Below are 14,112 nucleotides of genomic sequence, written 5' to 3'. Positions count from 1 at the left end.
GTTCCTCTTTTGCTTCTGCTATTAAAGTGGTATCATCTGCATATCTGAGGTTGTTGATCTTTCTCCCAACAATCTTAATTCCAACTTTGGAGTCTGGCATTTCACATGAATCTACCTTGAATATAAGTTAAATAAGCAGGGTGATGATATACAGTCTTGATGTACTCTTTCCCCAATTTGAACCACTGTGTTGTTAAATGTCCAGTTCTAGTTGTTACTTCTTGTCCATTATACAGGCTTCTCGGGAGGCAGGTAAGGTGGTCTGGTATGCCCGTCTCTTTAACAATTTTCCACAGTTTGTTGTGATCCACACAGTCAAAGGCTTTAGCATAGTCAATAAAGCAGAAGTAGATGTTTTTCTGGAATCCCCTTGGTTCTCCATGATCCAACAAATGTTGGCAATTTGATCTCTGATTCCTCTAGTTTCTCTTCACTTTTTGTCATAAGGCTGGTGTCATCTGCATATTGACATTATTGATATTTCTCCCTGCAATCTTGATTCCAGCCAATGCTTCATCCTGTCCGGCATTTCACATCATGTACTCTGCATATAAGTTAAATAAGCAGGATGACTGTATACAGCCTTGACATACTCTTTACTTTATTTGGAATCAGTTCCCTTGTTTCATGTCAAGTCCTCACTGTTGCTTCTTGACCTGCATACAGATTTCTGAGGAGGGAGGTAAGGTGGTCTGGTATTCCCATCTCATGAAGAATTTTCCACAGTTTGTTGTGATCAACACAAAGGCTTTAGCATAGTCAGTGAAGCAGAAGTAGATGTTTTTCTGGAACTCTTGCTTCTTTGATGATCCAACAGATGTTGACAATTTGATCCCTGGTTCCTCTGACTTTTCTAAAGCCAGCTTGAACAACTGGAAGTTCACAGTTCACATACTGTTGAAATCTAGCTTGAAGAATTTTGAGAATTACTTTGCTAACATATGAGAAGAGTTCAATTGTGCAGTAGTTTGAACATTCTTTGGCATTTCCTTTCTTGGGGAATGAAATGAAAATAGACATTTTCAAGTCCTGTGGTCACTGGTGAGCTTTCCAAATTTGCTGGCATATAGTCAATATGGCACTTGAATAGCATCATCTTTTAGGATTTGAAAGGGCTCAACTGGAAAACCACTTCGACTAGCTTTGCAGTGATGTTTCCTAAGGCCCACTTGACTTCGCACTCCAGGATGTCTGGCTCTAAATGAGTGATCACACCTTTGTGGTAATCTGGGTCATGAAGATTTTTTTTTTTGTTCTTCTGCGTATTGTTGCCACCTCTTCTTAATACATTCTGCTTCTGTTAGGTTCATACCATTTCTGTCCTTTATTGTGACCACCTTTGCATGAAATGTTCCCTTGATATCTCTAATTTCCTTGAAGAGATCTCTAGTCTTTCCCATTCTATTGTTTCCCCCTATTTCTTTGCATTGATCATGAGGAAGGCTTTCTTATCTCTCCTTGGTATTCTTTGGAACCCTAAATTCAAATGAGTATATCTTTCCTTTTCTCCTTTAACTCTTGCATCTCTTCTTTTCACAGATATTTGTCCTAAGACAACCATTTTACCTTTTGCATTTCTTCTTCTTGTGGATGGTTTTGATCACTGCCTCCTGTACAGTGTTACAATTATCCATCCATAGTTCTTCAGTCACTATATCTATCAGATCTAATCCATTGAATCTATCTGTCACTTCTACTGTATAACTGTAAGGGATTTGATTTAGGTCATACCTGAATAGCCTAGTGGTTTTCCCTACTTTCTTCAATTTAAGTCTGAATTTGGCAATAATGAGTTTATGATCTGAGCCACACTCAGCTTCTGGTCTTGTTTTTGCTGACTGTATCAATCTTCCCCATCTTTTGCTGCAAACAATATAATCAACCTGATTTCAGTATTGACTATCTGGTGATGTCCATCTGTAGAGCTCTCTTGTGTTGCTGGAAGAGGGTATTTGCTATGACCAGTGCATTCTCTTGGCAAAACTCTGTTAGCCTTTGCCCTGTCCTGGAGTCCAGAAGCTCTGTAGTAGTGTGATTGATGACCTCCAAGAGAACTCACACCAAGGACCACTTCCCAGGACTGCTGCTGCCAGTGTCCTTATTCCCACAGCAAGCCACTGCTAACCCATGCCTCCACAGGGGACCCTCTAACACTAGCAGATTGGGACTATTTAGTGGACAGCTTTGGTGACCAACACAATAGGATCTAGAGCAGATTTCTTTCCTCCACCTGAACTCTATAAGAAACCAGAGCCATGGTACCAGCTGAGGCCGCCTGCACCCTTCTGCTTCCTGGGCAGTTTGGGCTGGAGTTGAGCCAGTTCACAAGATGGCAGGTAGAAGAACATGAGTTCATCTTGTCCTGTGAAAACTCCAAAATTGCAACTAGCCACTGGATAACCATCAACTGGAGATAGTTGGATCTGATAAAAAAAAAAAAAATACCCCAAGTCCAAGGGCAAAGGAGAACTAGGTGCCAACTAGGTGGCAGCAGGAGCAAAATCACATTTAGAATCAAGCCCCACATGTGCCAGAGATGCTCGGGGGACTCAAACAAAACCTTGTGCACACCAGGACCCAGGGACCACACAAGAGAGCTAGACTTGTCTTTGGTTTTGAAGGCCAGTGGGATTTGATTACAGAAGTTTCACAGGACTGGGAAATAGACTCTTAGAGAACACAAACAAAACCTTGTTCACACCAGGACTCAGGAGAAGGGGAAGGTGACCTCACAGGAGACTGAGCAAGACTGTCTTGGAAGTGTCCATGGGTCTCTGGCAGAGGCGGGGGTTAACAGTGGCCTGCCGTAGTATAAGGGGTACTGAATACAACATTCCTAGCATAAGCCCTTTTGAAGGAGTTCACTATTACAGCTATTAGACCAGCCATAGTTTGGCTACAGGCAAAAATATAGAGAGGGAACACAGTCCCACTCATCAGCATAAATTGGATTAAAGATTTACTGAGCATGACCCTCATAAAACTTAAACTTCAGCTTTGAATGGCTCTATGAAGACATAAAGACCTTCTAGAACTAACATGCAAAAAAGATGTCCTTTTCATTATAGGGGACTGGAATTCAAAGGAGGAAGTCAAGAAATACCTGGAGTAACAGGTAAATTTGGCCTTGGAGCACAAAATGAAGCAAGGTAAAGGCTAACAGAGTTTTTCCAAGAGAACGCACTGGTCATAGCACATAACCTCTTCCAACAACACAAGAGAAGATTCTACAAATGGACATAATCAGATGGTCAATACCAAAATCAGATTTATTATATTCTTTGCAGCCAAAGATAGAGAAGCTCTATACAGTCAGCAAAAACAAGACTAGGGGCTGACTTTGGCTCAAATCATTTGGCTCATTATTGCCAAATTCAGACTTAAATTGAAGAAAGTAGGGAAAACCACTAGGCCATTTGGGTATGACCTAAATCCAATTATATGGTGGAAAGGAGATATAGATTCAGGGATTAGATCTGATAGACAGAGTGACTGAAGAACTATGGATAGAGGCTCATGACATTGCACAGGAGGCAGTGGCCAAGACTATTTCCAAGAAAAGGAAATGCAAAAAGGCAAAATGGTTGTCTGAGGAGGCCTTACAAATAGCTGTGAAAAGAAGAGAAGCAAAAGGCAAAGGAGCAAAGGAAAGATATACCCATTTGAATGCAGAGTTCCAAAGAAAACCAAGGAGAAATAAGAAAGTCTTCCTCCATGATCAGTGCAAAGAAATAGAGGAAAACAATAGAATGGAAAAGACTAGAGATCTCTTCAAGAAAATTAGAGATACCAATGGAACATTCCATGCAAAGATGGTCCCAATAAAGGACAGAAATGGTACGGACCTAACAGAAGCAGAATATATTAAGAAGAGGTGGCAACAATACACAGAAAAACTATACAAAAAAGATCATCAAAACCCAGATAACCACAATGGTGTGATCACTCACCTAGAGCCAGACATCCTGGAATGTGAAGGCAAGTGGGCCTTAGGAAGCATCACTAAGAACAAAGCTACCGGAATTTTAGTAGAGCTATTTCAAATCCTAAAAGATGATGCTGTGAAAGTGCTGCACTCAGTATGAGAGCAAATTTGGAAAACTCAGCAGTGGCCACAGGACTGGAAAATGTCAGTTTTCATTCCAATCATCAAGAAAGGCAATGCCAAAGGATGTTCAAACTACTGCACTATTGTACTCATCTCACATGCTACCAAAGTAATGCTCAAAATTCTCCAAGCCAGGCTTCAATGGTACATGAACCAAGAACTTCCAGATGTTCAAGTTGGATGTAGAAAAGGCAGAGGAACCAGAGGTCAAATTGCCAACATCTGTTGGATCATCAAAAAAGCAAGAGAAATCCAGAAAAACATCTACTTCTGCTTTATTGACTAGGCCAAATCTTTTGAGTGTGGTGTTAGAGAAGACTCATGACAGTCCCTTGGACAAAAAGGAGATCAAACCAGTCAATCCTAAAGCCCTTGACTGTGCAGTTCACAACAAACTGTGGAAAATTCTTCATGAAATGGGAATACCAGACCCTCCTGAGAAATCTGTATGCAGATCAAGAAGCGACAGTGAAAACCAGACATGAAAAACAGACTGGTTCAGAATTGGGAAAGGAATCCATCAAGGCTGTATATTATTACCCTGCTTATTTAACTTTTATGCAGAGTACATCATGCAAAATGCCAGGCTGGATGAAGCACAAGCTGGAATCAAGATTGCCAGGAGAAATATCAGTTACCTCACATATTCAGATGATACCACCCTTATGGCAGAAAGCAAGGAGGAACTGAAGAGCTTTTGATGAAAGTGAAAGAGAAGAATGGGAAAAGCTGACTTAAAGCTCAACATTCAAAAAATTAAGATCATGGCATCTGGTCCCATCACTTCACGGCTAATAGATGGGGAAACAATGGAAACAGTGACAGATGTTATTTTCTTGGGCTCCAAAATCACTGCAGATAGTGACTGCAGCCATGAAATTAAAAGATGCTTGCTCCTTGGAAGAAAAGCTATGACCAACCTAGACAGCATATTAAAAAGCAGAGACATTACTTTGCCAACAAAGGTCCATCTAGTCAAAGCTATAGTTTTTCCACTAGTCATGTATGGATGTGAGATTTGGACCATAAAGAAAGCTGAGTGATGAAGAATTGATGCTTTTGAACTGTGGGGTTGGAGAAGACTCTTTAGAGTCCCTTGGACAGCAAGGAGATCCAACCAGTCAATCCTAAAGGTAATCAGTCCTAAATATTCATTAGAAGGACTGATGCTAAAGCTGAAACTCCAATACTTTGGCCACCTTATAGGAAGAGCCAGTCCATTGGAAAAGACCCTGATGCTGGGAAAGATTGAAGTCAGGAGGAGAAGGGAATGACAGAGGACAAGATGGTTGGATGGCATCACTGACTCAATGGACATGAGTTTAAGCAAGATCTGGGATTTGGTGATAGACAGGGAAGCCTGGCAAGCTGCAGTCCATGGGATCACAAAAAGTCAGACACAACTGAGTGACTGAACTGACTGAGCATGGCCCTGCCCATTAGAACAAGACCTAGATTCCCCCACAGCCAGTCCCTCCCATCACAAAGTTTCCACAAGTGTCTTATCCTTATCCATCAGAGGGCAGACAGAATGGAAACCAACCAAACTGATTAGAAACCAAACTGATTTGGTTAGAAAACTAACCAAACTGATCACTTGGATCACACACTTGTCTAACTCAGTGAAACTATGGGCCATGACCGGTAGGGCCACCCAAGATGGATGGGTCATGGTGAAATGTTCTGATAAAACATGGTCCACTGGAGAAAGGAAGGGCAAACCACTTCAATATTCGTGCCTTGAGAACCCCATGAACAGTATGAAAAGGCAAAAAGATATGAAACTGAAAGATGAACTCCCCAGGCTTGTAGGTGCCCAATGTACTACTGGAGAAGAGTGAAGAAATAGCTCCAGAAAGAAAGAAGAGACTGAGCCAAAGTGAAAGCAGCACTCAGTTGCAGATGTGACTGGTGATGGAAGTAAAGTCCGATGTTGTAAAAAACAATACTGCATAGGAACCTTGAATGTTAAGTCAATAATCAAGGTAAATTAGAAGTGGCCAAACAGATGGCAAGAGTGAACACTGACATTTTAGGTATGAGTGAAGTAAAATCTTTAACTTTCAAAAAAAAGATTCACCAGTATTGGCATATGCCTGGCAATAAGTTGACTTCATTAAATCAAGGGGTTATAATTTTTTTTGTTATATCCTCAGAGTTTTGTACAACTTGTCACACAGTACATGCTCAGTAACAGTTGACTGTTGAATTAACCATGAGAGGAAATTGAAAACTATAGAAAATCAGAAACATATACATCACTAGCAATACCTTCATATTTACTCATGGTTTCATTTGTAGTACTTCATGGATTCAGCAATCAACAAATATACTTACTAAATGCTTACCAATGTGTGAGACACTGTGCCAGACCAAGAAGATGGGAGTGAGCAGGACAGGTTTTAAATGAGATAGTTCAGGCAAACAGTGCAGTTCCTAATATATATATAGGAAGGAACAGTTAGAACCGGGTGTGGAACATCCGGACCGGTTCCGGACTGTGGAACAACAGACTGGTTCCAAACTGGGAAAGGAGTATGACAAGGCTGTATATTGTCACCCTGCTTATTTAACACATATTCAGAGTACAACATGCAAATTGCTGGACTGGTGAAGCACAAGCTGGAATCAAGATTGCCAGGAGAAATATCAGTTACCTCAGACATGCAGATGACATCACCTTTATGGCAGAATGCAAAAAGGAACTAAAGTGCCTCTTGATTAAAGTGAAAGAGGAGAGTGAAAAGGCTGGCTTAAGATTCAACATTCAAAAAAGTAAGATCATGGCTTCTGGTCCCATCACTTCACGGCAAATAGATGGGGAACAATGGAAACAGTGACAGACTTTATTTTCTTGGGCTCCAAAACCACTGCAGATGGTAACTGCAGCCATGGAATTAAAAGACACTTGGTCCTTGGAAGAAATCCTATGACAAACCTAGACAGCATATTAAAAAGCAGAGACATTATTTTGCCAACAAAGGTCCATCTAGTCAAAGCTATGTTTTTTTCACTAGTCATATATGAATGTGAGATTTGGACCATAAAGAAAGCTGAGCGCCAAAGAATGGATGCCTTTGAACTGTGGGGTGGGAGAAGACTCTTGAGAGTCACTTGGAAAGCAAGGAAATCAAACCAGTCAATCCTAAAGGAAATCAACCCTGAATATTCATTAGAAGGACTGATGAAACTCTGATACTTTGGCCACCTGATGCAAAGAACTGACTCACTTGAAAAGACCTTGATGCTGGGAAAGACTGAAGGTGGAAGGAGAAGGGGACGACAGAGGATGAAATGTTTGGATGACATCACCAACTCAATGGACACAAGTTTAAGCAAGCTCTGGGATTTGGTGATGGACAAGGAAGCCTGGCGTGCTGGTGTCCATGGGGTCGCAAAGAGTTGGACATAACTGAGTGACTCAACTGAACTGATATATATTTGGGTTTTTTTAAGTTTTTATTTATTTATTTATTTATCTCATATTTGTATGAACTTGTGGCTCAGTGCAGGAGACCTGGGTTTGATTCCTGGTTCAGGAAGATCACCTGGAGAGGAAGTGGCAACCCACTCAAGTATTCTTGCCTGAAGAGTCCCATGGACAGAGAAGCCTAGGAGGTTACAGTCCACGGGGTCACAAGAGTCAGACACGACTTAGCAAGTAAACCACCACCACATATATATAATGGCACACATAAACACACCTAAAAACACACCTAAAAATCTTTAACATCTGACTCTACTACACAGAAATCCACACACAAAAAACAAACTTTTGTCAAAGTATTTTTCACTTCATTTATTTTTTCTTCAAGCTGTGGGCTACTCATAAAAGAGCCTTTCAAATTAATGAAAAAGTAGTTGCTGCCATCAAAGACCCTCCAACAGTAGTCAAACATCCTGTAAATTGGCAGCATTCTGCTCAAGCTGTTTAGTTCCCACAGAAGCAAGTCTTTGAAGTTGACAAGGTGTTCATAGACAAAGCAGTAGTTTGCTAAAAATCCATTACTTTTGTTTTACTCGAGACCTATTTAAGCCTGATTTGGAAAGAACAAAGCCTGAGTTTCCTAAACCACTGCTGGGCCACTGCAAAACAGACTCTTCCTACTGAGTGAGGGCCAAAGGCTCCCTGTGGAGCTGCTGAAGTCTGTCGATGCATGTTGCACATCTCTGCCCCTCATTGTCCTGCGTTAGGTGATTGAGTATAAGACAAAGCTACTCTATTGAATGATCACCAGCTAATCAGTGAAAACACACTCCCCTCCCATGAGAAAGCCTTGGAAAGCAATACAGGCTTAAGTGTGTGAGCTCAGGAGTCAGGGAAACCTGACTCCAAGACTGAACATCAGCTTCTATATTGATAATAATATTAATAGCCACCTTTTATTGTGTGCTTCCAAGTACCAGACACTGTATTAAGTGCTTTGTATTAATTATCTTACTGATATACTAGAAAGGATGCTAGTTTATCCCAATGGGTGGAAGATCTGCTTCATCACATAGCGGTTGGAGAAGACATTAGCTCTGCATTCTTGTTCTTTCCTTCCACCTGGAGGCATCTCTGTCCTCTGGATCTCATTATTGCCTTAGTTAACCCTGGAAAGGGATGGCTACCTGTTTGGAAAAGTGAGTTGGTAGAAGTGAGACTTGCTTTTTTTTTTCTCTCTTTCCAGAATAGACCCACCAATGGAGAGCACAGCTTCTCTGTTCCATAATGCCCCACATCTTAGAGACCACCACCCCATTTTTGAGAGGCCTACCTAGGTTAGCAGGGCTTTGCCTCAGCTTTGCTCTTAGCAAATTAGTTGTCCACAGAAATAAGCCACATTCTAATGTCAGTCATAAATGTGGTATTTTGATTTTCCACTATCTGACATTTTGGCTTCCTTTTCAACAGGTTCAGAATTTGGGGGGAAGCTGATACTTTAAAAGACAAAGTTTTCTAATTTTCCAGAGTGTTAATTTTATTTTCTGTAAAATGAGAACAATAGCAGCGATCTCGTAGACTAATTGTGACCATAAATAGGATAATACCTGTACAGTAAGTGAAAGGCATATAGTAAGCACATAATAAACATTAGCAATTACAATGACTGATCTTTTTGTCATTATTATTTTTATCATTTGACTAAATAGTCTGCCAGATCTAGTCCTCTCCTAATATTCTATAGACATCTGTATAATTAAAGTTACTTTATCTTTGAGCAAGTCACTTTTTGAGATTCAAAGGATATGATAATAATAATAGTATCTGGATGACAGGGTTTACCTGAGAATTATATTTGGAAAAAATATATGTTTAGTGTTTAGCACAGTATCTGACATATTGGTGCTCAATAAATGATTATTATTATTTTCTTTTTATTATGAATCATCCCATTCTTCTCACTCTAATCTCAGCCAGGCCTACTATGTACCAGTAATTAATTTAATCTAGTTCCAAGTGACACATGCATTTTTTATTACACTCCTGGAATTTTACCTTTATCTATATCTCCTAAAGCTACTCTCCATTTGTCTAATTTTAATAAAGTACGCTGCTGCTGCTAAGTCGCTTTAGTCATGTCCAACTCTGTGCAACCCCATGGACAGCAGCCCACCAGGCTCCTCTGTCCACAGGATTCTCCAGGCAAAAATACTGGAGTGGGTTGCCGTTTCCTTATCCAATAAAGTACAGCATTGCCCTTTTTTCCAATAAAGAAATGTAGAAAGTTTGCTTCAAAACGTAAAGATAATAATTATATACACATTAGTTTTAGAAACTTTAGCAGGGCAGGTCACATACCAACCAGATGCATTTTACTAGATTATGGTCACCAACACCCCAAAAAATAATGAACAAAGAAAGAAAAATACATGTGAACCTCAGGTAGGAAAAAAAAGCAATGTAACCAGAAAGCTTTTTTCTCTCATTTCAGCAGAATAACTTCTCTGAGGTAATGACATTTTAAGCATTTCCTAAAATGAATTTTAATCCAGTGCTAAAGGCAGCCCAGCTTTGTATTTCCTAGTGATAAGTAAAAAGGATGATGAAGTTTCGTTATGGTCGTTACGAGTTATGGAACAGACACAAACACATAGAGAAGGAAGCATCTTCTCCCTGAATTGAATTGCACTAAAAGATGTGTATTTTTAGCAGTTCTGTAGAAAATACTCTAAATCTTCAAAACGCAGAGAGGGAAATAAATATCCTATTAAACCTGACTCTGAAAAAGTTTTGAATTTAACCTGAAGGTTTTGTTAAGATTTCCACACTATAGAATCTCATGCTGGTATTCAATGACACATGTTCAAATAGAGATGACAATCATCCAAGTTGACTTCTTCACTTAAAAGTACAAAACTTTTGAGTAAATTGGAAGAGCTTGATCACCATGTAAACACATTCCCATGGCGACAATCACATTGTTTACCATTATGAATATTTTATGAGGGTTTGCTTCAAAGACTTGCTTTAAATATATACCTATTAACATATTTGATAAACTGAAACTCTGTGACAGTATATATTTCAGGAATTCTCTCACCACTGCCTGGTAAATTGTGCCAGACTCTAATCACATAGGTTCATTCTATTCTAATGACAAGAAAGTCTTTTGCTATAAAGTGAAAAATAACATGATACACAACTTAATACAACCAAGGGCAGATATTTTGAAATAGACTGGTAAATCACCTTCATTTATTTACTCTTTCCCAGTCCTTGCTGTACTGTCAAAGAAAAGAGTAAACATATCTCTAACAGTCTATATAGAAATAACTTTGTGTAAGAGACCCTCTCTAAACTAGAGGAAGTAAGACCCTAGTTTAGTTGCCCTCTCTAAACTCTAGAAGTAAAACAGGAATATTTTCTTTTTCCTCAAATTAATTCTGTCCATGAAGAGATATAACAAGAACAGTTTCCTTATGTTATTTTAAACATGAAACAATATTATCTAAATGTCTGGGTTGAATTCTTTAATGTTATAAAATAGTTCTAAACCAAGAGAATGGCAGAAAGTGAAGAGGAACTAAAGGGCCTCTTGATGAGGGTGAAAGAGAAGAGTGAAAAAACTGGCTCAAAACTTAATATTAAACATTCAAAAAACCAAGTTCATGGCATCCAATACCATCATTTCATGGCAAGAAGGGGGAAAAGCAGAAGCAGCGCTAGATTTTATTTTCTTGGGTTCCAAAATCACTGAGTGTGGTGACTGCAGTCATAAAATTAAAAGACGCTTGCTCCTTGGAAGGAAAGCTATGACAAATCTAGACGGCATATTAAAAAGCAGACATCACTTTGCCAACAAGGTCCATATATAGTCAAAACTATGGTTTTTACAGTAGTCATGTACAGATGTGAGAGTTGGACCATAAAGAAGGCTGAGCACCTAAAAACGTTGATGCTTTTTAATTGTGGTGCATGAGAAGATGCAAGAAGACAGTCTTGGCAGGCAAGGAGATTAAATCAGTCAATCCTAAAGGAAATCAATGCTGAATATTTTTTGGAAGGACTGATGCTTAAGCTGATGCTCCAATACTTTGGCCACCTGACATCAATAGCCAAACATTGGGAAAGACCCTAATGCTGGGAAAGATGGAAGGCAAAAGGAGAAGGAGGTGGCAGATGATGAGATAGTTAGATAGCATCATTGACTCAATGGACATGATAGTGGAGGACAGAGGAGCCTGGTGTGCTGCAGTCCATTGTGTCCCAAAAAGTCAGACATGATTAGTGACTGAACAACAACAAAATATTACTGAGATTTTACTTGTTGAATAATAATAGATTAACAGACATCAAATCTCTTATAAAGCAACAATAAATAAAACCATTAGATACCAGAGTAAAAGGAATCAAGATAATATGGCATATTATATATCTTCAGAACATAATATATAAAAAGTTAAATATACCACAAGTTAAACAACAAAAATCAGTAAGTATATTGACAGATTTTGTTCCATAAATTAAGGAAGAAATGTTTAGATTTTTACCTCACAACAGTGACCAAAAAAAACTGCACTTGACTTAAAATTTTAAACATATAAAATAGGGCCAGAAGAAAATTAATGTAATATTTTCTAACCAAACTGCCTCCTGGCTATGCTGGAGTTATCAGTCTCAGACACCCTTTCCTCCCATAAATAGCTTATAACTTGGCAAAGTATATGAGGTAACTGTTTTTAGGCATTGGACATAATAAATACAAACCTATGATTCTGGAATGAAGGTAACATATGGTCTGAGCCTCAGATTGGCCTCAGCTTTCTGCCTGGGGGCAAATGATGGAGGTGGGGCCAAGGCAGACAATTTGAGTTAAAGAAGCAGAGATGAGAGTGTGGATTCTGAAGAAGCTATAATTTGCAGGGCACATTGCCAGAAAAATAGGAGCTAAGATAAGCTAGAATTTCTCCAGAATTCTGTGTAGGTTCTTTAGAGATCCTTAACTAAAGCTGGATCATGGCCCAGGAAGGGATACTGAAAAGTCTAGAGATTGTGTGGGGCTGAGAGCTTAGTGGATATACCAGGGTTACACAATTCTAGTAGTTATGGGAGGTCTAACCCAGCCAGATTAGAGGGATCTTACTGAGACATCACTAATTCCTTGAGACCCCAGAAAGATGATTGCTTAGTAATAAGAATCAGTTTTAAAGAAAAGAAAATGCCATAGGATTGAGGATAAAACGAAATAGCCAACTCTAACAAAAACTAAACCCTCACAGTATAGAAGGTATTCAACAATGATTTCACTCCAAGCCAGGGGGGCAAAAAAAAAAAAAGGGTACTCTTTAAGGGAAGGTGACATAATGCCACTTGTCTACATTTTGGTTCAGTTGCTCAATTGTGTCTGAATCTTTGTGACCCTATGGACTGCAGCTCGCCAGGCTTCCCTGTCCATCACCAACTCCCAGAGCTTACTCAGACTCATGTCCATCGAGTCGGTGATGCCATCCCAGCATCTCATCCTCTGTCGTCCCCTTCTCCTCCTGCCCCCAATCCCTCCCAGCATCAGGGTCTTTTCCAATGAGTCAGTTGTTCCCATCAGGTGGCCATAATATTGGAGTTTCAGCTTCAGCATCAGTCCTTCCAATGAATATTCAGGACTGATTTGCATCCTAATTTATATACCCAATTCTGAAAGGTATATGGTGATATTCATGGTTTTCATTTGCAATTTTCTAATGGCTAATGATGTTGAAATCATTTCATGTGCTTATTTGTCATCTATATTCATCTTTCATCAAATGTCTCATCATGTCTCTCACATATTTTCTAATTAGACAGCTTGGTGTTTTATGTTGACTATTGAGAGTTCTTGATATATTCTAGATACTTTGTCAGATATGTGATTTGCAAACACTTTCTCCTTGTATGCAGTTTGTCTTTTATACTCTTACTAGAATACTTTGCAGAACAAAATATTTTTTGTTGTGATAAAGTCCAATTTATCATGTATTTCCTTTTATAAACCATACTTGTCAAGTCTAAGAAAACTTTGCTTCTCCCTAAATTCTGAAGATTTTCTACTCTATAAAGTTTCACATCTTGACATTTTACATATAAGTCCACACCCACTGAAGTTAGTATTTGTACAAACATACATCATTTTATTGTGATATATTGCAGTGTGCTTTACAGATCCTACATTTTACAAACAGAAGGTTTGTGGCAACTCTGCCATTTTTCCAGGAGAATCTGCTGCCAAGCCATGAATCAGGTGTGAGGGTAGGAAAAAAGAATATTTTCAATCACATAGATCTCTGGGTTGGGAAGATCCCCTGAAGAAGGAAATGGCAACCCACTCTAGTATTCTTGCCTGGAGAATCCCACAGACAGAGGAGCCTGGTGGGCTACAGTCCATGAGGTCACAAAGAGTCAGACAATAACAACAACAACAAAGTATTCAAAAACTTTACCTCCAATGGATCCTTTTTGGGGAAAAATTACTTCTAGAAAATATGTTCCACCTAAAAGATGAACAAGGAATAAGAAGATAGTGGATCCAGAAAACGGAAGATCC

The sequence above is a fragment of the Capricornis sumatraensis genome, chromosome 13, assembly GCF_032405125.1.
Source record: "Capricornis sumatraensis isolate serow.1 chromosome 13, serow.2, whole genome shotgun sequence".
Lineage (NCBI taxonomy): Eukaryota > Metazoa > Chordata > Mammalia > Artiodactyla > Bovidae > Capricornis > Capricornis sumatraensis.
This window is presented reverse-complemented; position numbering follows the sequence as displayed.